The 26,728-nt window shown below is 45.6% G+C and overlaps 1 protein-coding gene across 2 annotated transcripts in view; it reads left to right on the top strand.

The window, feature by feature from the left end:
• The first annotated feature begins 9,043 nt into the window (after positions 1–9,043).
• The window catches only part of Rimklb (ribosomal modification protein rimK like family member B), a 38,041-nt gene continuing 20,356 nt past the window's right edge, over positions 9,044–26,728 (top strand). The window contains exon 1 of one of the 2 annotated variants that reach the window (XM_050164126.1): positions 9,044–9,198. The gene's annotated coding sequence lies outside the window, so the exon portion shown is untranslated. Of the gene's footprint in view, positions 9,199–23,718; positions 23,871–26,728 lie in introns of those variants that run through there. The other variant, XM_050164127.1, reaches the window with a different exon arrangement.

Genomic DNA, 26,728 nt, shown 5'->3' on the forward strand with positions numbered 1-26,728 from the left:
ATTTTCAAAAAAAATAAAAAATATATTTAAAAATAAAATAAATAAAGCAAAAAAGTTACTTAAAGACAGAAAATATACAGAGTGTGAAATATATATATTATTGTGTTTTCTTTAAAATTTTTGATTGTGAATGAGCAACTACAGGTTGCTAAGCTAAACCAACATACATATTTTAAAGGTATCTTCACTTTAAAATTTGAATATAAGGATATATTACTTTGGAAAATAAGTTCTGCTTTTGCTTCAAGGTTAATGTGATTTGATGAATCTAGACCCTCAAGATCTACATGAACCCAAAAAATATTTCGTTCAACAAACAGCATGAAGCACTTTGGAAAGGACTATGCCCAATTCCCCAAGTGATTGTTTATAAATGTTTGTTTTCCTTTAAAAGAGTTGGATATAAATTGTTAATGGTCACAGTCACTCTCTTTTATAAAAAAGGCTGGTGATAAGATATAGAAATGAATATTTTTCATTGGTATGGACTTTGGTTTATTGATACAACTTTAAGATCAATTTTATTATATATATATATATTTCTATTCTTATTTGATGGCAGAAGTCAAAATAATCCCACACTGGTTCAAAATTATGAATAATAAAGGGTTATTTATTTAGGGAGACTTACAGATCACTGTCCTAGATAATAGTCCTGTGCACAAATGGGGAACAGGAACAGAGCATAGCAGCTGGAAGCAAGAGCCAGAAACAAAAGTGCAAATGCAGGTTTTACAGCTGCATTTATTGTATAAGAGACCTTGTGCAAGAGGGCTGGTATCTTAAAGGCTATTGACTAAAAGAGCAGAAGGAGCTCCCACAGCACCGTATCTTAAAGGCCAGACAAGTTTTTCACTCTTTCTTATATAATTTATTTAATTACTTTTATGTGCTTTGTTGTGAAGGCTATCACATGTGGGTGTAAGAAATTGAAACCAGGTCCTCTGGAAGAACAGCTAGTACTCTTAACCACTGAACCATCTCTCCAGCCCAAAGATTTTTAAAGGTTAATGCAGAACTTTCTTAACCCGGACTCTGTATAGAGACTAGGCTGGCATTGAACTCATAGGTACACAGCAGCCTCTGCTTGGATTAAAGTGTTGGCCACCAGGTCTGCTGACCATGAATTCCTGAAATATACCCCCACCCCTCTGCTTTTCCAGTGCTTACAGCAATGAATCACCTGACCTCACTAAACCTCAACCTCCCCTTCTCCCTGTGCTAGGAACTGAAGCCTGAGCAATGTCAGTGCTGGGACTCCTGAGTCTCATCCTAGCCCAGGGCTGATGTCTACCAGGTCTTCCTGACTCCTCTGGGCATTAGTACTGCTTGGATTGTTTTCCTAATGTACGTACCATGTGAATTTGCTGCAGGGAGGTGTCTTGCCCAGTGTGGATGCTCCAAACACAAGAGCTCAGAGTTCTGTGCATCCAAAAGACACTGTGCAAGCTGGGTGTGTGAGTGCACACTGGTGACCCAGGTGCTGGTACGTCCAAGTCAGGTGGGTCTTGAATTCAAGGGCAAATTGAGCTGCATAGCAAGACCGGGTTTCAACAACAACAACAAATGGAATAAATATCTCATAATAAGTATATATTGTCTTATAGTCTTCTATTTTTCCCTAAATTCCATGAAAGTTAATGAGTGTTACTAGTATCTTTTGACATTTATAGTACTCTCCTGATTGTTGACAGTTGATGGAGGAAGGTCATTGGTTAATAAAGAAACTGCTTGGCCTGAGAGGTTAGAACATAGGTGGGTGGAGTAAACAGAACAGAATGCTGGGAGGAAGAGGAAATGAGGCAGATGCCATGCCTCTCCTCTCCTGAGCCAGACGCCATGCCTCTCCTCTCAAGGGCAGACGCCATGCCGCTCCTCTCCGGGGCAGATGCGATGAAGCAAGCCGCCAGGTCAGACATGCTGAATCTTTTCCAGTAAGACTGGTGCTACACAGATTACTAAATATGGGTTAGGCAAGATATGAGAGTTAGCAAAGAAGAGGCTAGATCTAATGGGCCAAGCAGTGTTTAAAAGAATACAATTTGTGTGTTGTTCTTTTGGGGCATAAGCTAGCCAGGCGGACAAGAACTGGGTGGCAGGAAACAGCCCACAGCTCCTTCTACAGACAGTGTTCACATGTGGATTCATGCTAACAAGAATAGGGAGCAAGGGAGGTAAGAAAGACCTTTGAATGAATTGCAGCAGTGACCTGGAGATTAAGGTTGGAATTTACAGACCTACCCACTGATTTCCAGAAAAACTCCGGAAGATAACAATTCTGGGATAAGACTTTATCTGCCTTCAAAAGGTAGGTGTACAACAACACACAGAAGTTCGTGTCCCGGACTCTGCCACACCCTAACTGGTCCTGACCGGTCCTGCGTACTTCCCCAACTAACTCATCATCTTTAAGAAGTATAATAAATTGCTAAGTGAAGATTTCCTTGTCAATTCTGTGAGAATGGTGGCAGAGTCTCAACGGCAGGGATTAAATTCTCTATTGCTGGGGTTAATGGTATGTATTACCATGTCCAGCTGTGATTAACATTTCTATACAAATCTGGTATCTTCCTTCAGCAGTGGCCTTGCAAGCCTTTAATCCCAGCACTCTGGAGACAGAGGCAGGATCTCTGTGAGTTCAAGGCAGCCTGGCCTACAGAGTAAGTTCCAGGACAGCCAGGGCTACACAGAGGAACGCTGCCTCAACAAACCAAAGTAAAGTAAAATAACTAAACTTTCATCCATTCTTGCCATTTTCTCCATCCTTCAGTTCAGTCAAAGCCCTAACAGAGTTCCAAACTTTCTACTTCCCTAACTTCCCCTTCTTTGCTCTTAATACAAAGCAGAAATCATTCAACTCTCTTAAGCACAAATTTGATGAAGTTTTCCTCAGGTTTAAAATTTGTAAAGACATTGTGGCAAAGATACACATCTTCACTCAGAGCACTTGGGAGGCAGACAAAGGGAGATCACTACAAAGTCCAGGCCAGCCTTGTCTACATAGTGAGTCTGAGGCCGGCCAGGGCTACACAGTGAGACCTTCTCTCAAAAACAACAACAGAACAAAAAGAAAAGAAGAAAAAGTCAAAAGCAATCCACACCAAATATCCAAACAAACAACAGATCTCCCAAACTGTAAAGCCTCGCCATCATCCTTAAGGTGTGGATAACATCACACAGCAGTCTATATATCATATCCACATTATTTTTATCTCACATTCAAAATGTGAAACTATCTACCCTAAATCCCTAAGCCCAGGGGCTGCAGAAATGGCTCAGTCTTTAAGAGTACTGCCATCTTTTGCAAAGACCTGGGTTCGATTCTCTACACCTATGGATCCATGATCCCAGTTCCAGGAGATCCAACAGGCCTTTACAGGATGCACATACAGATATGGTGGCAAAAATTCATACTCATAAAGGAAAACTAAATAAACCTAAATATTTAAAAAGAGAGAGGTGTAGGAGGGTCTTCTGTCTATGTGCTGTTTTCATTGGTTGAATAGAGAAAACTGCCTTGGCCTTTTGATAGGGCAGCCCTTAGGTGGACATAGTAGACAGAACAGAATTCTGGGAGAAAGAAGGAACTGTGGCAGATGCCATGATTCTCCTGTCCCTCTCCGAGATGGATGCTGGTTAGACTCATGCCAGTAAGCCACAGTCAAGTGGCGATACACATTAATAGAAATGGGTTAATCAGGATGTGAGAGTTAGTCAGTAATAGGCTAGAGCTAATGGGCCAGGCAGTGTTCAAATAAATACAGTGTCTGTGTAATTATTTTGGGTGTAAGATAGCCGGGTGGTACTGAACAAAGGGCCTGCTCTCCTCTCAGGCGTCCGGGATGCAGCCTGCCGCTGCTCTCCTTACTACAAGAGAGTTCTAAGCTTTCTCTTCCATCTAAGCTCTCATCCATGCTTCTATTCCATCCTTAATTTCCTGGCTGATTTGCTTCAGTCCCACAGCACACCCTTAGTTCCCGGCTTAATGCCACCTAGATAGTTCATAGTAATCTCTTCTCTCTCCCATGACTTCTTCTCAGTCTCATGTGGACAAAATAATATTGAGTTCCTATTTTTTTCTCCCCTGCCCTTTCTTCTTGACGTCTAAGTCTCATAGAGACAAAAATAACATTGAATTCCTCCCCCCCCTTTTTTTAGATAAGATTTTTCCACTGTTTAGGTTGTGTTTTTGTTTACCATTGGTTTAAAAAGAAGCTGCTTTGGCCTATCACTTGGCAGAATATAGGTAAGGGGGAAAAACTAAACAGAATGCAGGGATAAAGAAGGCTGAGCCAGGAGATGCCATGTAGCTGCTGAAGAAGAAATATGCCAAAACCTTAAACAAAAGCCACAGCCTTGTGGGGATACACAGATTAATAGAAATGGGTTAATTAAAGATGTAAGGGCTAGCTAGATATATGCCTGAGCCGTTGGCCACACAATGATAAAGCTAATATGATTTCCACGCCATTATTTGAGTCTGGGTGGCCAGGAAATGAAAGTACAGTTTTTGTTTACAGATGTACAAATTTTTTAGCTTTTTTTTTTTTTTTTTTTTTTTTTGTCATGAGACAGGGTTTCTCTGTGTAACATTCCTAGCTAGAATGGAACTAGCTTTGTAGACCAGGCTGGTCTCAAACTCACAACAGTCAGCCTGCTTCTACCTTCCGAGTGCTGGGATTAAAGGCCTGTGGCACCATTGCCCAACAGAGGTACACAGCTTTAATCTCAGTTTATGGGAGGCAGAGGGAAGCATTTCTCTATGTGATTCAGGACAGCCGTGGGTCCATAATGAACATCAGGTCAGCCAGGGCTAAAGAGTGATAACTTGTCTTAAAAACAAAAGCAAACCAGAACAAAAAGAAAAAAATGCAAATCAAACCAAAAACAGCAAACAAACAATAGCAACAACAAAACCCCTGAACTGGAAAGGCTCACATTATTGTTAAGGTGTGGATAAAATCCCCCAGGAGTCCATAAGTCATATCCATAACATTTTTATCAAACATTCAAAATTTGACACGATCTATCCTAAGCCCTCATCTCAGTGGCTGCAGAGGTGGCTTCGTCATTAAGAGTACTGGCTGCTTATGGAATGACCTGGGTTCAATTCTTTACACCCATGTGGTGGCTCAAAACCCTCCATGATCCCAGTTCCAGGGGATCCAACAGACCTGCAAAGGATGAACATACAGGCGTGGAGGCAAAACTTAATTAACTCATAAAACAAAAATAAATAAGCCTAAAATCTTTAAAAAGAGGGTTCTAAGCTTTCTCTTCCTCATAAACTCTCAGCTCTGCTTCCACCCCAACCTTAATTTCCCGGCTAATCTGTTCTCTCAAGGGACATCAGGTTGGCCTTGAACTCACAGGTAATTTGGTGCCTCTGCTTGGATTAAACCAAGTGCTGCTGACCGTGAATTCCTGATATATCCTCCTGCCCCTCTTCTTCTCCAGTGCTTACAGCAATGAATCACCTGACCTCACTAAACCTCAACCTCCCCTTCTCCCTGTGCTGGGAACTTGAAGACCACTGTGGCGGGTCACTCAGTCTAGGGTTGTAACCCGCCTGGCTGGTCAGTTATTCCAGGGTCCCGGAAAGGTGCTATATCTGAAAGACATGGGCGGGAAAGAGGAAGGAGGCCAAGCAGATTTGTCGAAGCCTCCGTTAATTAAAGTCGTGGTTACAGCTTATATAGGATGAGGAATTTGGGGGGCATGGGCAGGAAGGAATCTTGCAGCGGTGGTTCCAGCCGGTCGCGAGGTCCTTGGCCAGGAGGTTAGGATCGGTCAGGTCACGATTCCTGGGTCAGGAAATCGCAAGTTGACACTCCTAGTTCTCTAGATAGTTGGAGTGTGGGGCGGGTCCCGCTAACAGATAGCTCTCTATTAACAGATAATTGGGTGTGGGGTAGGCTCTGCCAATAAAACAATTCTCAATACAATTGAGAAGTGGGGTTCTCTGCAAATTCCTTAGGACAATGATTCCTGCAATAATTTTGGGGGGAAACGGCTCCTGACAGGAACTGAAGCCTGAGCAATGTCAGTGCTGGGACTCCTGAGTCTCATCCTAGCCCAGGGCTGATGTCTACCAGGTCTTCCTGACTCCTCTGGGCATTAGTACTGCTTGGATTGTTTTCCTAATGTACGTACAATGTGAATTTGCTGCAGGGAGGTGTCTTGCCCAGTGTGGATGCTCCAAACACAAGAGCTCAGAGTTCTGTGCATCCAAAAGACACTGTGCAAGCTGGGTGTGAGAGTGCACACTGGTGACCTCAGACCTGCTACAGCCAAGTCAGAAAGATCTTGAATTCAAGACCTATGGGGCTGAAAAGCAAGACTGGGTCTCGATAAACAAACAAACAAAACGCGGAATAAAAAAAGCTATAATAAATATATAATGTGTTGTACTTATGCCTAAATGCTGTGGAAGTTTCCAAGTGTTCCTACTATCTTTCGTCATTTATAGAACACTCGTGACCTTTGACAATGTTCACAACGTGAATTCATGCTTATGAGCCTAGGGAGCATGTGAGGTAAGAAAGACCTTCGAATGAATTGCAGCTGTGACCTTGAGATTAGGGTTGCAATTTTACACGCACTGGTTCACAGAAAAACTTGGGAAGATATCAATTCAGCGTTAATACTGTATCTGCCATCAAAGAAGTTGGTGCACAGCAGCATGCAGTGGGTTCTGTGCCTGGACTCTGTCGCACCCCAGCCTGCCCTGAGAACCTCAGACCAACTCGTCATCTTTAAAAGAAGTGCAATAAACTGGCAAACTAAGACTTCTTTGTCAGTTCTGCGAGAGTGGTGGCAGGTTCTCAAACGCAGGGATTAAAGCTGTGCACAGCTGTGGTTCCCTTTTGTACACAAATCTGGTATTTTGCACCAGCAGTGGTGGCTCACACCTTTAATTTTAGTTCTTGTGTGGCAGAGGCAGGTGGTTCTCTGTGAGTTCGAGGTCAGCCTGGTCTACAGTGTGAGTTCCAAGACAGTCAGGGCTACACCGAGAAATCCTGCCTCAACAAATCAAAATAAAATAACTTCACAATCATGCATTCTTGACATTTTCCTCATCCTTCAGTTCAGTCAATACCCTAACAGAGTTCCAAACTTTCTTTCTACTTCCCGTTCTTCCCCCAGCTTTACTCTTAATATGAAGCAGAATTTGTTCAACTCTTTTAGCACTAATTTAGAATTAAGTTACTCTCTGGTTTAAAATCAGTGAGGAAAGGTAGATCTTGAGGAATACACCTTTATCACAGCACTTGGGAGGCAGAAGCAGGCAGATTCCTGTGAGATCTAGGCTTGCCTTGTATACATAATGAGTTTTAGGCCAGCCAGGGCCACACAGAGAGAGTGAATCTCAAAAACAGAACAAAAACAAACAGCAACAAAAAATAAAATAAAAAAGCAAGCCAAACCGAAAATCAAAACAACCAACCAAACAACAAAATCTCCCAAACAGTAAAGCTTCACCCTTACCCTTAAGTATGGATAAAATCTTTCAGCAGTCCATATGTTATATCCACAATATTTTTTTATCTCACATTCAAAATGTGAAATTATCTATCCTAAGGCTCTAAAGTTAGGGGCTGCAGAGATGGCTCAGCCATTAAGGTTCTGGCTGCTTTTTGGAATGACCTGGGTTCGACTCTCTACACCCATGTGGTGGCTCACAGCCATCCATAATCGCATTTTCTGGGATCCAACAGACCTGCACATGATGCACATATAGGCATGGAGGCAAAAAAAATATTTTCATAAAGTAAAATAAATAAATCTCATAAACTCTCATCTTTCTTCCACACCATCCTTAATTTCCCGACTTCTCTGCCTTGTTCCACAAGTTTGCTGGCTTTAATGACACCCAGATGACTTATCGAAATCTTTCCTCCCCTTTCTTCTAAACATCTAAGTCTCGTTTAGACAAAAATAACATTGAATTCCTTTTCTTTTTAAAGATAAGATTGTCACTGTTTAGGGTAGATCTTTGTTAACCGGGACTATATCGAGACCAGACTGGCCTTGAACTCAAGGATACACAGCTGCCTCAGCTTGGACTAAAGGGTTGGCAACCAAGTCCAGCTCACCTTGAATTCCTGATGTATACCCCCCCCCCCCCCCCCCCCACTCCTTTGCTTTTCCAGTTTTGCAGGAATGAACCACCTGACCTCACTAAATCTCAACCTCTCCTTATCAGGGGTCCTGAACTTTAGAAATCCCTCACCCCCACCTTCGCAGCTATGAAAACTCAACCCCAGCTGAGCTCGGGGCTTTCTGAGCACTCCAGTATGATGGACACATGGAGAGGCCAAGTTTGTCAATTTTTGTAAGAATAAAGGCTCTTTGCTTTTACATATAGGACTTGGTCTCCTAGTTGGGGTGGGGGTGGGGGGATCTCCGTGATCTGGGCATAATATAATGACTGCTGATTCTCATCCTAGCCTAGGGATAATTCCTACCCAGTTAATCCAAGTTAGTACCTTTTAGATTATTTTCCTTAAAGTCTCTGTACAATGTGAATTGACTACGAAGAGGTATGTTGCCCAGTGTGGGCGCTCTAAGCACAAGAATTCAGAGTCCCATGCACCCAAAAGACACTGCCAGCTGGGGGTGAGAAGGCACACTGGAGACCCCAGACCTGGCAGGGCCAAGTCAGGATGATCTTGAATTCAGGGGCAGATGAGGCTGCAAAGCAAGACTGGGACCGAAACAAAAAACAAACAAACAAAACAAAACAAAGCCATTGAACAAATATGGTATAATAGGTTTATTTTGTCTTGTTTCTATGTCTAAACTCATGGGCCATTCATGAGTGTTGCTAGTATCTTCTGTCATTTATAACACTCTCCTGAGCTTTCACAATGTTCACACCTGAATTTATGCTAATGAGATTCGGGAGCATGTGAGGTAAGAAAGACCTTTGAATGAATTGCAGCAATGACTTGGAGATTAGGCTCACACTAATCTCTTACTGATTAGATCCACCCGTTGTTTTCCAGGAAAGTGGGATGGTCTAGAAAAACTCGGGAACATATAAATTCCTGGATAGCAAGCACTCTGTCTGCCTTCAAAGAGGTTGGTGCAGACCTACACGCTGAAGGTTCTGTTCCCAGGACTCTGCCAGAGCCCAGCCTTCCCTGCATATCTCCCGATCCAACTTACTGTCTTTGAAAGCGCTGCAACAAACTGGTAAGTGAAGTACAATAAACTGGGAAGCAAAGTCGTCTTTGTAAATCCTGAGAATGGTGTCAAATTCTCAAAGGCAGGGATGAAATTCTCAAATGCTGGGACTAAAGGTGTGCACTGCCATGCCCAGCTGTGCTTAGCTTGTCTTGTCCAGGCAGTGGTGGTTCATGTCTTTAATTCCAGCACTTGAGAGTCAGAGGCAGGTAGATCTTTGAGTTCGAGGCCAGCCTGGACTACACAACAAGTTTCAAGACAGGTTCCAAAGTTACACAGAGAAACCATGTCTTGAAAAAACAAAGAAAAACAAGCAAACAAACAAAAACCCCAAATCTGGTACCTTGCAACAATAACATGTTGCATGACGTAGCATGACAGATGATTAAGAAGACGACTATAGAATGGCCGTGGAGTCCAGTATAGACCTAACAGGGCTGCAGGACTTGTGCAGAATCAGTCATAACCGGTTATCTCTTCAACGCCGCCTGGTGTATGAGGAATCTCCCCCTCCTTTCCCCTTTCTCCCCTTCCTTTTTGTTGTTTTGTTTAAAGTATGTTTTTTTTTCTTTTTTACGTTTATCGCCTGTGATTGGAGGGATCAAAAGATAACCCATGCGACTTATTTTTCTCTTGGTCCTCCATCCTCTAGCTTTCTTTCCTGGGACTCCTCTTTGTGCCGGGATTCCGGTCAGGCACCACTGCACCCAGTGCAAAAAGAGGTCCTGAAATTCTCTCCTGGAAGGAGCAGTTCCGCTGTCTGTCTGTCTGTCTGGAGTCCTTAGCAATTCTCTTCAAGGAGTCCCAGCTCTGGTAGGAAGGCTTCCCTGCTTTACAGTGGCGTTTCCCAGACTGGAGTGGACGTCTGAATCCCCCCAGGGCATGGCAAACACAGATCTTACCAGATAACCAGTTAAAAGAATCTCAGGGAAACGGAAATGGGAGGGCCTGGGGCCCGACGACCACATCTCAAGTAGTGTAATCTTTGAGAAATCATTTTTATCTGAGACCAACTGTACCTTCCTGCCACGCTTCGGTAAACACTTTCAGATTAGTGGCTTCAGTCTCCGTTGAGGCAGGTACTTTTGATGATTATCTATTTTGTCTTTTTAGGAAATTTCAAGATACATAATCGTCTTAGAGGCTTTTTCTCCATTACTAATTCTCCTATTAGCCTCACAGACGGAGAAAAAAAATTTCAGGAGAAATAGTATAATCTTTCACATGGTCTGTTCTTTTGTCTTGCCTTAATTTTGAAACCTGCCTCGCCACTGTCCCTTTTCTTTTTTTTTGGCCTCAGCTCATGAGCACCACCATATGGACAGAAGCGGTAGCGCTCTTCTCTCAGATTTAAAGATTTCATTTTGATCTCGATGTGTTTGTGTGAATGTATTACCAGGTGTGTACAGTTGTGTGCTGGCCAACAGGGGTGCTCGGTACTGAACTCAGGTTTTCTGTGAGACCAGGAAATACTACTCTTTTTTTTTTTCTTTCGAGACAGGGTTTCTCTGTGGTTTTGGAGCCTGTCCTGGAACTAGCTCTTGTAGACCAGGCTGGTCTCGAACTCACAAAGATCCGCCTGCCTCTGCCTCCCGAGTGCTGGGATTAAAGGCGTGCGCCACCTTTAATCCCCAACCAGCTCTAGTCCACCCCTCCACCCGTATTGGAGTTTGAATTTGAGAGCTCTGTAAGTCTGAGCTCTGTACCAGCTCCTCCTCCCCTCTTTCGTAGTCTAGGCTGGCCTGGGCCGTGCTGTAAGCCTGAAGCGGACTTTGAATTTCTGATTCTCTTGACTCTACCCTTTACTGGTGTGTGCCATCGCTAGTGCTACCATGCTAGGGACGTGCTCAGGGCCTGAATGGCAAATAGCTACCCTACGAATGAACCACACCCTCCTGTTTTTATCTATTTTTTAAATTTTGAGATGATGGTTTCGCTCACTTGGTCAGGCAGGCTTTGACTTCACTCTGTAACTCAGACAAGCCTTGAATTTTTGGTCTTCTTACCTCAGCCTTCTGGGTAGCTCGGATTACAAGCCTTCACAGGCTTGTTTCTGGACCCAAAGGCTTTTCTGGTTTTATCCATAATCTCAATACAGTGAACTTTCTGTCAGGGCTTTCTCTGCCTCTCTGCTTTTTTGAGACAGGGTTTCTCTGTGTGTAGTCCTGGCTGTTCTGGTACTCACCTTGTAGGCCAGGCTGGCATTGAATTTACAGAGAGCCGCCTGCCTCTGCCTCCCAAGTGCTGGGATTAAAGGCGTGTGCTACCATTGCCTGTCCCTGTCTGTTTTTATTTTATGGACTTCATTTTTTTTCTCCCTTCTGCTTCTCCCCTCCCCCCAAGAACTTTTTAATTAAAGAAAGGGAAAAAATTAAAAGCTGATGAAATAATTCGGAGCAGACTCTGATTGGACTGTCCTTTTGCGAGATTAAATTCCTGGTCAGGGCAAGAGGAACTTGAAGAAGTTACTGCCTAGCTTGCGGATTTGTCAGGAGATCAATGGCAGGCAGTTCGAGTTTGGGACTCCAGTAAAGGAAGCAGAGCCACGGTCAGGCAGCGGGAGGGAAGGAGGTGTCTGGAAGAAAGAGCCAGTCAGGACGGCTTAGGAAGGGGTGGGGAAAGCATCGCCTGTGTGTGCAGCCGGCAAAGACCTTTCTGCTTTTCTGCAGACATTGTGTCTTTGTGAGCTGACTGCAGAGGCCTTGTGTGGGCAACGTGTATTCGAATGTATGTGTTGTTTCTTTCCGACCATGGGTCTGGGTGAACTGCTGACTGCGAGAACCAGGAATGGGTTGCTGAAAAGATTTTGCAGTCCGAGAGCTTGTCTGTGGTTCTGTGGTATGTGTGACTGGCTTTTTGCCAAATGTGCTGTTTCTGGTTCCAGCTCTCTCTGAAAGTTTAGTGGACAGCTAACAGATTAAGCCAAGACACAACAAAGTCAGGATTTAGAAGAAAATACAGGGGCAATGTGAGGTGGAAATAGAATCTGGTACAGAAGAAAGGAGAGGAGACAGAAAGGGGGGAGGGGGAGCAGAAGATAAATATTTAGGTTCCTTCCTTAGGAAGAGAAAGAAATTTCTGAGTGGGAGGGGTAATGAAAAGCAGCAGACACTTCAGATATGGGTGCCGGACAACCCAGTTTTCCTAGTCCTGGGGGTATCTCCCATTTCTGGGCATGCTTATCTTGACATGTGGGTGCTATGTGAATATTTAGGTTCCACCAGTGTGCTCACAGTAGGAACAGTTCTTAGGGGGTTCAAGGCTGTTGCTGGTGATGGGATAGAAGAGTGATTGGACCCAATTGATTCCTGATCTGGGACCCACGCAAAAGGACAGAGGACTGTTTTGGTGATGTGTTGAAATAGGGAGCGGCGGGGCTGCGTCCCAAGCACCCCGGCCGCCTGCTAGCTTTATTTTAACCTCTATTTCGTTTATTTTATATTCTCTGTATCTCTTTGACCTGGAATAACTCTGTAGACCAGGCTCTCCTTGAACTCTCAGAGATCCGCCTGTCTCTGCCTCGCAGGCATTTGGGATTAAAGACGTTTGCTACCAACCTTGAACTCACAGAGATCTGTTTGTCTCTGCCTTCTAGGTACTGGGATTAAAGGCGTGTGCTACCACACCTTGAAGTCACAGAGGTCAATCTCCCCCTGCCTCCCAAGTGTTGGGATTAAAGGCGTGTACTACCACACACAACTTCTCTTTTTCTTACTTTTTTTTTACTTTAAGAATTTTAACTTTTAGTCTGCATATTATTTTCAACACACTGTAAATCATTTAAAATTTTTGTCTTTGAATCTCTTTACTGTATATCTCTCTTTTTCTGACTACACGAGCCTTTAAATTACTGAGCAATATGAGTAGGATTAAAGCCGTGGCTTTGCCAGGTAGATCCAGTCCATTCCTTAGCTTTCCAGCCTCATGGCGGAGATACAGGCTGTAGCCATGTTTATAGCCACAATTCTATGGCGTTTCAAGGTCCCTGCCAGCCAGCGAGCTACAACAGACAACAGTCAAGTCCTCTCTCCATAGTTGGCCCTTCTGTCTCAGTCAGAGTTTGCCCTGGCAGGACGGCCCAGAAAGCCGTCATTTTTAAACAGCGCAGCTTTTTCCTGCTATGGCTGAAAACCGAAAAGCATGCCTTCAGCTTTTTGTCAACACCGTTTAAGTGTTTCCTGGCAGGACCTCTTAATGAGCTGCAGGGTTTTGCAGCTAAAGCTGAGTCAGGAAGCCTTTCTTAGATGAGAGCGCTTGCTTACCTCTAGCAAGCAGAGTAGACCCGAAAAATTTTTGCTACCAAGAAAACATGCATGCTTTACTCTTTCCCAAGCTTTCTGAGGCTTTTTGTGGATTCAGTTATCCTCAGGTTGGGCAGCCATCTGTTGAAATAGGGAGCGGCGGGGCTGCGTCCCCAGCACCCCGGCCGCCTGCTAGCTCATGCCCAAAATAACAACACACAAATTGTATTCTGTTAAACACTGCTTGGCCCGGCTAGTTCCAGCTTCTTATTGGCTAGCTCTTACAGTGATGGAAAGAATGTCTGAGATGCACGGCTAATTTCAAAAGCAGAGATCCTGAGATGTCAACACATTCCAAGAACTGACATTAGTGCTGATTTACTTAAATTTAATAGGGGCCACCCATCCCCGGAAGGAGACCTGTAAAAAGGCGTTCTAACCATGGACAGGTAACCACAGGAAGTGAGGGTGGAAGAGAGAAGTCCTTCCTTCTTCAGACGGGGTTTTGCTGATGTGGACCAATCTGGCCTCGAACTCACAGATCCACCTGCCTCTCCATCTCAAGTGCTAGAAATAAAGGCAGGCACTACCACTAATGTGCCCAGCTAGCTATTAAGTTGTTGCTTTTTTCTGAGATAGGGTTTTTCTTTTTTCTTTTCTTTTTTTTTTTTTTCGAGACAGGGTTTCTCTGTAGCTTTGGAGCCTGCCCTGGAGCTAGCTCTTGTAAACCAGATTGGCCTCAAACTCACAGAGATCAGCCTGCCTCTGCCTCCCTAGTGTTGGGATTAAAGGCATGCGCTACCAATGCCTGGTTGAGACAGAGTTTTTCTAGGTAGCCCTGGAACTCACTTGTAGACCAGGATGGTCTTGAACTCATGGAGATCCACCTGACTTTGCCTTCAGAGTGCTGGGATTAAAGGCAGGTACTGCCACTGGCCCGATGTGTGTGTGTGTGTGTGTGTGTGTGTGTGTGTGTGTGTGTTTTGAGACAGGGTCCCTCTGTAGCTTTGGAGCCTCTCCTGGAACTAGCTCCTGTAGACCAGGCTGGCCTCAATTTCACAGAGATCCACCTGCCTCTGCCTCCCCAGTGCTGGGATTAAAGGCGTGCGCCCCCACCGCCAGCTCTGATTTATATTCTTAATTACAAATTTCATCTATTGTGGTGTCTTCCCAGCACTCTGTTCCTGTCAGTTTTAAACTTCCGAAACTAGAAATCACCACAGTGACACACTCAAGATGACTCGCACTGTTCCTCGCCTGCCTGCCTCTTTCGTTCAGCCATCTCGGCCTAACTCCTTTCCTTGTCTCCTCAGGTCTGGATTAGCTGGTTAATTCTTCCACTTTTTTTCTTCCTCTTATTTAATCAAAAAATCAGCAGGTTTGTCTCTGTGTCTGGCAGACTGGATGCAGAGGTAGGGAACAGGCCTGGGAGGCAGAAGGGGAGAAATTCTGCTTCAGTTCTTTCTCCCACCAGCCTACAGAGGCTGACTTAAAGTGGTCTGTACGTCCCCTCTTTCCCGCACACAGTCTTCCATGCAGGGTCTCTCCACGCCCCCACCTTAAATCCCACCCTTCCCCCATTCATCTTCTGACATCATTCTCCACCAGCTGTGACAGTCGGGGACACTGACCTACTTTCAGCCTGTCAAACACTAAATCCTGGCTTTTCTGCTGAACCCTTTTGGTCCCCCATGTACCGGCGACTCCCCCGACATCTTGAACTGTTTTATGGTCTCAGAAAAAAAAAATAGCTTTTACTTTTCATATCAGAAGAGCAAAAACCATAATGATAAACAAAAGCTTCTACGGCTTTAGCAGATCCATTTATGACTTAAGTGGGTTTATTTATCATTCGTCAAAACAGAATCTATGCGTATCTGAGGATTCAAGCACCTATTAATATTTTTTTTTGTTGAATCTCTCTGTAGGTGATGCTTGGCTAGTGGATTTTTAGGTCTGTGGCAAATTTGAACATACACTACTATTTTTCAAATTTTTAAATGCCATTGAAGAAATATGCCCAAACAGTAAGCCCAAACAGATGAGACAAACTCAAGAAGTGAAAAAACCTGAAGACATCAAGTCTTTCATCTCTAGATGGGATGATGAGGGGAATTGGAATAAACGAGAACAGAACTTGGCTCTGCCACTTATAGCTGTGTGACTTTGGACATGATACTTAACATCTCTGTGTCTTGGGTTATTTATTTACAGAAAGAAGATACTGAAATACAGTAGGGTTGTTGGGAGACCTAAAAAGGCTTAATGTCTATTAATTTTTTTTTGGAAATGACCCTAGGGACAGGGATAACTACACATTCCAAATATTTCTGTGGTCCTTTTGACACGCCTAAGTCTGCAGGAGCCTGTATCTCACATATGTGCTCAGCTGTCCAGAAGTTTTTGGAGGCAGAGGTCAGCTCGCAATTCTCCACTGATTTTCTTTCTTTTCTTTTGGAAACAGTCTCCTTGGCCTAGGCTGCCTTCAAACAAACTTGCTTAAGATGACCTAACCCATCCAGCCTCTGTATCCCAAGAACTGAGATTCTGTGGGCGTTTGTCACCAGAGCATATTACCAACCAAGCTCCATCCTCACCTCCCCCTCAACTCATTTTTTTAAAAGATTTATTTTCATATTCTGTGTATGTGTTTATAGGCATGCACCGGCACTGCATGTATGTATGTGTAGCGCACGTGTGGCTGGCACCCTCTGAGGGAGCCCTTCGAACGTAGTTCCAGACAATTTTAAGCCGCTGTGTGGTTGCTGGCAATCGAACTCTGGTTTTCTGGAAGAGCAAGCGGTGCTCTTAAACACGGAGGCTTGGACTCTCTTGAGGCTCTTGCCTTGGTTTTTTGAGTCTGGAGATTATAGGCATGTGATACCTCACTGGCTAATCCTATATAGTTTTACTACATTTAGTGTGTGTTTTCCTCTTTCTTGAGATAGGGTATCATGCAGTTTAGGCTAGCCACCATTTGATAGGCAGTTGAGAAGGTCCTTGAACTCTCTCTCCAAGCCCGGTTTTTCTCATTTTTCCTTTTTCCTTGATATTTTGTCTGGCTTTGTATTTGCCAGGATAAAACTCAGACTGAAAGAGAAGAGAAGCCAAGAAAAGGGGGTGTTCAGGGATTCTGGAGCTGATGGAAGAATGGGCTGACCAATAGTACAATGGGTTTTTTTTGAAGCCAAGAGAATAGAAACAATTTAGGAGCAAAATGAGGAGGTAGAGCAGCAGCGACAAGTTGGGCACAACTTTAGTCCCAATACTAAGGAGGTAGATGCACGTGGATCTACATATAAGACCTTCTCTCAAAGGCAGTGGGGGCATATGCCTTTAATCCCAGCACTTGGGAGGTGGAGGCAGGTGGATCTCTGTGGGTTCGAGGCCAGCCTGGCGTACAGAGTGAGTTCCAGGACAGGCTCCAAAACTACAGAGAAACCCTGTCTTGAAATACCAAAATAAATAAATAAAAATAAGTAAATAAATATCCTTTACATATATATACAAACATATATACACACATGTATGTATATATGTATATGACAAAGCAAACCCAAACAATTGTGGTGGTGCCAAGCCTTTAGGATGCTTGAATTAATTAAATTTGCATGTTTATTAGTCATTCAGGGTGCTGCTGGGTTAGGGTGACATCTGCAATAGCTGTTATGTAGTTTGAGTATAATCACTTCTGTAGTTGAAGCCCATTGGTAAATTGTCTCCCAGGTCAACCTGGTTTTCTTGCACCAAGTGGGGAGACACCCTTTCCTCTCCCTCCCCACTTTTAGTTGGCATTACCCTTGCTAGGAGAGAACGGATTTTTTTGAAAATACTCCAGATGAACAGGCAGTCAAGAGAACAAGATGATCACCAGGGTTTTAATCGCATTGTCTCACCTTTTAGCTGGGGGAGGGGGCCTAACTCTACTCAGCCTTGTGAGGTTGCTGGAGGCTACAGTGAGTTTATAAACGTTGAGTGCTTTAAATAGACAGCATTTTGCAGATGGCTATCTAGCTCTCTCCAGGAGCTTCCATGTGCACACAATCACCTGGCATGGCTATTAAAAAAATGCAGACTTGGGAATAGTTTTAGAAGCTTTAGCGGCTCAGGTCGGAAACCACACAGCCTGCTTTTTAAGCAAGCGTCCCAGGTGATATGATTCCCTGAGAGCTGGCAGGGGCGGAGGGGGAGTGAGGAAGGGAGGGAATCTCACAACCAGAGGCAATTAAAGAAAGGGAGAGGGGCTCGCCCGGCTAACAAGTCCATCCTTTCAACCACATTCTGTGATTCTGCCACTATGGGAGCTTCCGTTCTTTTCCCGACCCCGGCTCCCTTTGTGTCTGCTCTGAGCGTTATGTGGGCACAGTTAGAGAGAGGCAGAGAGTTTAATGCGTAGAAATGCAGAGCCGCCAAAGGAGGAGGGGAGTGGGTGGGGAAGGCTTGACCAGTGTTTAGCTATTCTAGCCGGAGGACTCTGGCAGTGGAAGCTGCGGGGAGAAGTCGATTCAGTCAGTCGCTCCTTGTCTGCCAGTGGAGGTACTGACACAAGACACCAGCCCCCTTTCTCTAGACACATGAATTTTGCAGTCAGATGCACCTAAAAGAGCACCCTGGGATGCAGCGACTGTATGCTACTTTACAGTTCTCCTTTGCTATTTTGAGTCCTTCATTTTTAATCAAATCCCAGCTTGTTTCCCCGTCTTGAGCCCCAGAAGATGCGCAACAGATGGTGCCTACAGGCTACTTTAAAGAATTTTACTAGCTAGAAAAAAAAAAGAAAACCCGCAAATTTTACTGTTGCTGGGTGGGTGACTTGTGCTTTTTGGGGAGGTGGAGTGGGGTGATGTCAGTAGACACCTATGCTGAGAAGTAGATCCAAAAGAGTTACCAGGATCCGGGTGTGGTGGTCCACGCCTGTAATCCTTCCCCTTTACAGAGAATTCCAGACCAGCCTAGGCAAGACCTTGTTCCCCTCAAGCCAAGCCCAACCCCAAATAAAGTCAAAGGGCTGGTTGGGGTTGGGCAGATAAATCTTATTTGATATTGAAGAGACTCTAAGAGGTCCAACTCTTTGGGTAATATCTTTGAGATGAACTCAAAGTTCATCTTTTCCTCTGACCAAGCATTTCCAAGCTTAACTCTTTATCGAGCCATTAAATCCAACTGGATAGAGAGAGCATTTATTGGTTTCATACCCAAAGACACGCATTTGAGTATAATTATCTGTATTGCTGTCACACATCTAAAAATATTCCTCTTTGCTGCTCAGCTATTTTGGAATCAACTTGAATAATAGCCAATATTTACTAAGCTCTTGCTATGCTTGAGTTATGTTAAACTGCATTAAATTTGGGTAACTTCATTAATCCTCATAATTTAATAAATTAGTGCTAATAAGATATTTAACTTATTGATGCAAAAAATTTGAGGTTTGTGGAAGTTAATGAGCAAAGGTCTGATGTAGCGAGTAAATAAAGCTGGGGTTTAAAATAAGACTTCTCTGACTCCAGGGTTGTAGCATTACCTACAAAGTATGCCTTTCCAGACATTCAGCTGACCTCTAACCTTCAGAACGATATTAATTCACCAGAGAATAACGAGCTGGGAGGCTGGAGATGGTTGCTCAGCAGTAAAGAGCACAGGCTATACCTCTGGAGAACCCGAGTTCAGTTCCCAGCACCCGCATGGTGGCTCACAACACCTGCAAACGGAACTGCAGGTGGCGCACAGACATACAGACAAAAAAAAAATCCACGCAAATAAAGGAACAGTTCAAATTTTAAAAAAGTCGGGAGGTGGTGGCACACACTTTTAATCCCAGCACTCGGGAGGCAGAGGCAGGTAGATCTCTGAGTTGAGGCTAGCCTGGTCTACAGAGCGAGTTCCAGGACAGCCAGGATAACACAAAGAAACTCTGTCTTGAAAAAAACCAAACCAAACCAAACCAAACCAAAACCTAGTGGGCATATAATGAAACCCAGACTAACTACCCAAAATATTTATAATAAAGCACTTTTTTTTTTCTTTTTTTCTTTTCCCCAAGAAAGGGTTTCTCTGTGTAGCTTTGGAGCCTGTCCTGGAACTCACTCTATAAACCAGGTTGGCCTCAGACTCAGAGATCAGCTGGCCTCTGCCTCCCGAGTGCTGGGATTAAAGGTGTGTGCCACCACCGCCCAGCTCATAAAGCACATCTTAAAGGAGATGCGAGACATAGTGGTCTAAGCAAACGGGACCGTGAAGCCTCAGCAACATGATTGAGTCCTGTATGGCCATTCTCATGGTTTCCCATAACGGCGCGGGGGAGATTACTTATTCAGCACCATTACTTATTCAGAAAAGTGCAATGATTATTTGTTCACCCAAGGACCTCGGCAGTACAACAGTTTAAAATGCACCTCGTCCTTAGACAGACCAGAGGCAGGGTCTTCTTGAGTTATCTCTGAAATCTCATAAGGAAGCTCTAGCAACCCAGTTTAAGAGCTGGGTACCAGCGTGTTTGAAGTGTTGATTACATTACGCTTAAGGCATAACTAAGAACTGAAAATGGCCCCATTAACACTAGGTTTTTGCTCTTGACTTACTTGTAAGTTGACTCTGCTGCAGTTTATCATGCCTGTCTTATCTGCCCCTCAGGTTTTTATGAGCATAAAATAACCTATTTGGCTGTTCAGATACGATTAAGGAAAAGTTCCTTATCACAACTAACGCTGCACACATTCAGATACTGTGCAGGGAGTGGCAGTGTGGTGGATAATAGAGGGCATTTTTAAAGTGCAAGTGGCCAGGGAGTTGATTGAATACCCACAGCTCAGCTTCCCCTGCACAGCCTACTTTTTCTGGAAAGGTATACGGTTACTATCAACTGGATTGAGTTACAGTAGGAGGAACAAGCTATTCATGCTCTGTGCAGCCTTTCTCTCTGCCAATCCCTCTCTCTCTCTCTCTCTCTCTCTCTCTCTCTCTCTCTCTCTCTCTCCCTCTCTCTCTCTCCCTCCCTCCCCCCTCCCCCCCCCCCCCCCCCCCCCCCCCCCCCCCCCCCCCCTCTCTCTCTCTGTGTGTGTGTGTGTACATGATCCACGCAATCCCACGTGTATGCCTGTGCTTGCTAGATTTTCGTTATGATCAAGTTTCCCCTTATTACAAAACGCTTTAAGAAAGCATGGTTGGGTGGTATTTTGTATGTGCTTTAACAAATAAAGCTTTCTGCCAGGCGGTGGTGGCTCACGCCTTTAATCCCAGCACTAGGGAGGCAGAGGCGGGTGGATCTCTGAGTCTGAGGCCAACCTGGTTTATAGAGTGAGTTCCAGGACAGGCTCCAAAGCTACAGAGACCCCCTGTCTTGAAAAAAACAACAACAACAACAACAAAACAAAAGAAAAAAACAAATAAAGCTTGCCTGAAGATAAGGGTGCAGAACTAGCTGCACTCGTTAGCTATAGAGACCAGGCAGTAGTGGCACACGTTTATCATGGCAGCACTTGGGAGAGGGAGGCAAAAGATCTCAGAGTTCAAAGTCACCCTGAATTACAGGAAATTGATCCTGTTTATCTAAAAGATAAACAGAGCCAGGCAGCGTTGCTCCACACCTTTAATCCCAGTACTTGTGACTCGGAGGCCTTTAATCCCAGTTCTGAGGAGGCGGAAACAGGGAGGGATATGGCTGGGCGGAGAGAGGAATATCAGGCGGGAGGAGACAGGAACACGTGGCATTCAGACTGCGTATTCCCAGAGACAGGATTGCCCTTTGGTCTGAAGTAGGGGTAAGAACTCGTGGCTGGCTTCTCTAATCTTTCAACTTTCACTCCCGATAGCTGACTCCGGGTTTTATTATTAAGACCAATCCGAGTTTGCGTTACTCATGGTGTTTTGGTTAAACCTGCTTTTTGTGCCAGGAGGCTATCAGAGTAGCCCCTTCCCCGTTTTTTCTCTGAAGGCAGTATGCCATACTGCACATTTGCTCCTCTGAATGTGTCCTCTGTAAAGAAGGTTCACTACCTTAGGCTGCTCTCAATGGCATAACGGAGAATAGATGTAGCCACTCAAGCAGATGCTCTGTGTCAGGAGGTGGAACCTACAGTCGGCCTTCTTCAGACTTAACCGGCTGTAGATAGAAGACACTTGAAAAGACTGCATCAGTACCGGATAGGTTCGGGTGTTCTCTCTTTTCTGTACAGTATTGTATTCAGCATGACTTCATCTAGAGGTGGTTTAGGGTGTGTATAGGGTATAGGAAAACACTACCTACCATTTTATATATGGGACTTGAATATTCCTAGAGTCCTAGGTCCAGTTCCCATGGATGCTGAGGGCCTGTTGTGCTTACTAGAACAGTTCTAATTAAAGCAGGTAACTCCTTTTTAAAACTCGCTTTTTCTTTCTTCAGGTTAGGATAGAGGGAGGTGAATTTACTTCAGATCACATAGTTAGTGGACCAGCAGTCCAATGCCAGCAGTGTGGCTCCAGCGGTTCCCTCCCTAGGTTGGTACAGCTCCTAAAATGTATATAATCTCTGTACACACACCTATAAAGAGAGAAAGGGGTGAGATAGGTCATGCTTGTGGGAACTGGTCCTCTTTGTAAATTATTATTTGGTTTTTTGAGACAGGGTTTCTCTAGCTTTGGAGCCTGTCCTGGAACTAGCTCTTGTAGACCAGGATTAAAGGCGTCTGCCACTACCACCCGGCTGGGAATTGGTTCTCTTACTTGGCAGAGGTATACAGGTGTCTTTATGTACCTACTGAGCAATTTCGCCCACCATCTAGGCCAGTGATTCTCAACCTTCTTAATGCTGCGACCCTCAACATTGTGCCTAGGTCGTGGTGGCCCCCAACGATAATCATTGTTGGTGCTTCTGTTATGGATCGTAATGTAAATATCTGTGTTTCCCCATGGTTTTAGGGGGCTGTCGTTTGCCCCTCCCCCCCCCCCAAAGTGTTGAGAACCACTGCTCTATGCTGCTAGGGCTCTAGGACTGGCTAGATGATTAAATGAAGAAGCGTAGAGCTGTTGGTTGACATGATTTGAGATGGGGGGGGTAGTACAAGGCGCTTCAATTGTAGCTCATATCTGGGATCTCTGATGACTGAAGCTATTTGTGGATGGATTTTCAATGTAAGGGAGGTCACTCATCCTTGGTTTCATTCATGGTGCAGAAACGGGAGTTAAGCAGAGGAGCGTGATCAAATGTTTAGCTTCTGTTTGAGACAATGATTTTTTTTTTTCAACTAAGGAAACGCTCCTAAAAGCATGATCTATTTATTCTGACATCAACTCGGAGCTCCTTGTAGATTCATACAGGCTTCTAAGAGACCGAGCTTGCTCTAGCTTCCCTGTCTACCTTTGAATCTGTCCAGCCCACAGAATTTATGATATCCTTTATTTTCTTTTGGGGCACAGGGTCGCCTGTGATCCTCCTGCCTCAGCGTCCCTCAGCGTAGCACGCTCGGCTGAGGCTGCAGTTGTCGCGCCTTTCGCGTGCGTTCCGAGAGGTATTGTCTTCGGTGCATCCGCAGACCGGGACCATTTCAGTTACCACATCTTTGTCCCCAAATCGCTGCCTCCTGGTGAGGCGGGACGCCAGGGAGGACTTGTTGGCGCCACGGCGGGCCGCCCGAGTCCCCAGGCCAGCCCTCGCGCGGGAGGCTCGGCCGGGTCGGCGGGCATCAAAGCGCTCACGGCCGCTGCCCAAAGCCGGGGCTGCGCGGGCGAGCGGGAGGGCGCACAACGGCAGGGCCTACTCTCGCGGTGCCGAGCGGAACAGACCTCGCCCCCCACCCGTTTTCCCGGCTCCGAGAGGACGGTTTGGGGGCGGGTGGCGAGGCGCGCGTCCTTGGGGCGCCCGCGTGGCGATCCTCGCGAGCGAGCGCGCCCGCGTGCCCCGTGGCTCTCGTCCGGCCGCGGGGCGGCCCCCTCGCAGGTGTCAGTCCCGCGGGCGCGCTCGCCGCCCCGCCCCCCGCCGCCCCCCGCCCGCGTCGGCGGCGCTGCCGGGGGGCGTGGCCGCGCGGGTCCTCGGCTCGGGCGGGGGGCGCGCGGCGCCTCAGTCTGGGGGACGCGGGGCGGCCTCGCCGGCGTCGCGCGCTGCGTGAGTGTGTGTGAGAGCGAGTGTGTGTGAGCGAGTGTGTGAGCGCGCGCGGGAGAGCGAGCGACTGGAGAGCGAGGGAGCGAGCGGCGGCGGCGGCCGGGCGTGAGCGTGTGGGAACGAAGAGTGCGGGCGTGGGGGGAGGGGGGAGGGCGAGCCGCCGGGCCGACCCCCGCGAGGGCCGTGAGAAAGTGGGCGAGCGGGCGTGGACGCGCGGCCTGGCTGCGGGAGCCGGCGGCGAGGAGAAAGGAGGCGGCTCCCCGGCATCCCGCCCCCTCCCCCTCCTCAGCGGACTTCCCGCGGCCCGCGCTTGCTTCGAGGCGGCGGCCCGCCGGGCGGGCGAAGGAGGAGCCGGCGGCCAGGTGAGCGGCAGGCCGCGGGAGGCGACGGCGGGGCCCGGGGCGGAGGCGGGGGTGCGCCCTCGAGCCGGGGGCTTCGGCCGCAGACCTGGAGCGGGCGGGGGGCGGGCTGGCGGGCGCCGGAGGCCGGTGGTCGCTGGGTACCCGAGTCGGCGGGGGAGCGTGGCGGAAGCTGGGAGTCGCCTGCGTGCGGGAGGGGGGCGTGAGGCGGCGATCGCGCCGTGAAATCCGCTTGGTTTCCCGTGTCGCCGAGGGGGTGTGGTAAGCCTGGGAATGCCGCTTGGAGGAAAAGCTTCGGGCTGCTCGCAGTCGGCAGGGGTGTGGTTGCCGCCGCGGTCCCCGATTTCCATCGAAGAATTTGTGACCGAGGCAGTGGCTGTGAGCCTCACCCTGATGTTACTATGTTTCTCCCAATGTGTAAAATTTAGAGGAGCGATCGGCTTTTTCCATTTTTTTTTTTTTTGTCTTTAACAGCGGTCTGAACAATAAGAGTGACTAAGTAATTGAAGGCTTGACTGTAGTAGAAATAGCTCCTCCCCACCCAAAATTCCTGGTAGAGGACAACTTCATTCAGTCTTAATTTAATGTTTCTCATCCCAGGTTTGTAGTCGCTGTATTCTGTCCGGTTTGTATTCATGAACAGAGAATGGGGTGCTAATTCTGTTTTATCAATGGGGGTTTTTATACTAACCAAGCTGTGTGTAACTCGAATGTAAATTTTTTCAGTATAATTTTATTTTCCCCAAAATTGCCTACAGTTTTCCCAACGTTTCTGAAGTTGGGTTAAATTCCAAATCTGTGTGGAAAGTCTTATCAGTTTACTATGGAAGGTTTTCTTTCTCTTTTTGCTGTTGGCTTTTTTTTCTTTTCTAGACATTCTTAATAATTAAGTGTAACCATGAAGGTTAAAATGCCACTTAACGTCTATTCCTTTCCACAATGGGTAGCTTGAAGGTTATGTCTTCTGCTTTCAGATGATCTCTTAGGCAGTTAATTGACAATACTTTTTGAGATATTTGGGATCAAACAAGGGGATTTCAGACACGGAGATTAACCCTTTACTTTTTTAAAGAAACCGTTGTTCTCTCCTAGTAGTCTCTACGTTATTTTGTCAGGTGGTTTGAAGTGGCCTGTATAGTCGCTGTCAGTACGCCTTCTTTTGTGTGTGTTGTCGTTGTAATTGTTAGTTTGGACCTCCCTTCCCCCCCCAACCCGTGTCCCATTTTCTTCCGTCGCCGTAGGTAGCCCCTTTAGGTGCTGGAGTCCATGTGCTTTGTCTGACAGCTAAGGTAAAGAGCAAGTCCTCCAGTCAGCCAAGAGCTGCTGCCTAGTCCTCTTTGCTGCCGCATCGGATAGCTAGCACAGGACCTAGCCTTAATTTAGCCCTTGCCCACCAGCTGCCATCTGGCTTCTGTTAGTTTAGGCTGGACAGTTTTATGGAAAGCCATTTTTGAGTCCCTGTTGAATCCACTCACTTCAGTAGTTGCATGGGGGCTAGGGGAAGAATGACAATAAGAAGTTATCCCCTCCCAGGGTTTCTCCACCCAGAAGCTTTTACTCGTGGGAAGCAGGCATAGCAACAGGAGCCGAAGAAAAAGTGGGTGGAGGAAAAACTATGACTAAGTGTGAAGAGTTAGATAAAGCAAATATAAAGGGAATGAGTTTTTTTGTAAGTTGTGATTGTTTTGGGAGCTCTGTAGTAATGTGAACTTCTGGGGAGCATTGTGGCAAGTGAGTTTACAGAGGATTCTGTAAGTGGGATTAAGTCATAAACATTAAAAAACTTTGGAGGAGAGCAGGGTGGTAGCGGCACACGCCTTTAATCTAAATCTCTTGAGTTCAAGCCAGCCTGGTCTACAAGAGCTAGTTCTAGGACCCTCTAGGAATGTTACACAGAGAAACCCTGTCTCAAAACAATACAACAACCACCACCAAAATACAAAACAGAAACAAACTTTAGAAATTACAATCATGCTATTGAAAAATCTGAGGGAGAAAACATTAGCTGTGCTGACATGAGTTGTTAAGAGAAGCTGAGGAAGATGAGGTGAAGATGATGCTAGAGAAACTGTCTTTCCTTCCTTGGAATGTTCTTGTCATGTTAAGATTGTTGAAGTAATATGGAACCTCTAAAAGTATCTGCACATAAGTATTTTAGATCCATGTGCCGTATGTGTCAGTACAGTTGAGATTTATAGAAAGGACTTTCTGGCTTCACGGGAACGAATGCCAGGCTGTTATCGTTAACATTTTCCAGTGTTTTCCTTCTCAGTTGGCTTAGACACAAGCTACAAGCGAGACTCCCGTTTCCTAGAACCTTAGAAGAGTGCGTGGAACCCTGTGTACTCCCCCCCCTTTACTAAAATTGTTTTTGTTCTTTCAACTTGAACTGTTAGTTAGGACTGTTTCAGAATCATCAGATCTATGATCATGGATCGTGGCATCAGGCTATTTAAAGATTATTTTTTTTTTTTTTTTTTTTTTTGGAGACAGGGCATCACTATACAGCTCTGGCCTAAACTCATTATGTGAACCAGGCTGTGCTCGAATTCTGCCTTGACAGATGCTGCCATAAAGGATGTGTGTCACCATGGCAGCTACATTAGGCTTTTTTTCTTCCCCAGAGCTGAGGATTGTAACTTGGGGTTTGTGTATGCCAGCCACTGCTGCCCCTCCCACCCCATTAAGATATTGGAAAAATAATCTATGAACATTGGCAGTATGGTTTGTTGTTGTTGTTAACATGACCAAAAATACCTGATGTGAAGTAATTTAAAGGAAGGATTTAATTTGGTTTGTAGTTCTAAATAAGTGGTTTTCTGTGGATATATATATATATATGTATATATATATATATATAT

The sequence above is a fragment of the Alexandromys fortis genome, unplaced genomic scaffold (assembly GCF_014885135.2).
Source record: "Alexandromys fortis isolate MF-2015 unplaced genomic scaffold, M_Fortis_MF-2015_v1.1 scaffold_150, whole genome shotgun sequence".
In the NCBI taxonomy this organism is placed as follows: Eukaryota; Metazoa; Chordata; class Mammalia; order Rodentia; family Cricetidae; genus Alexandromys; species Alexandromys fortis.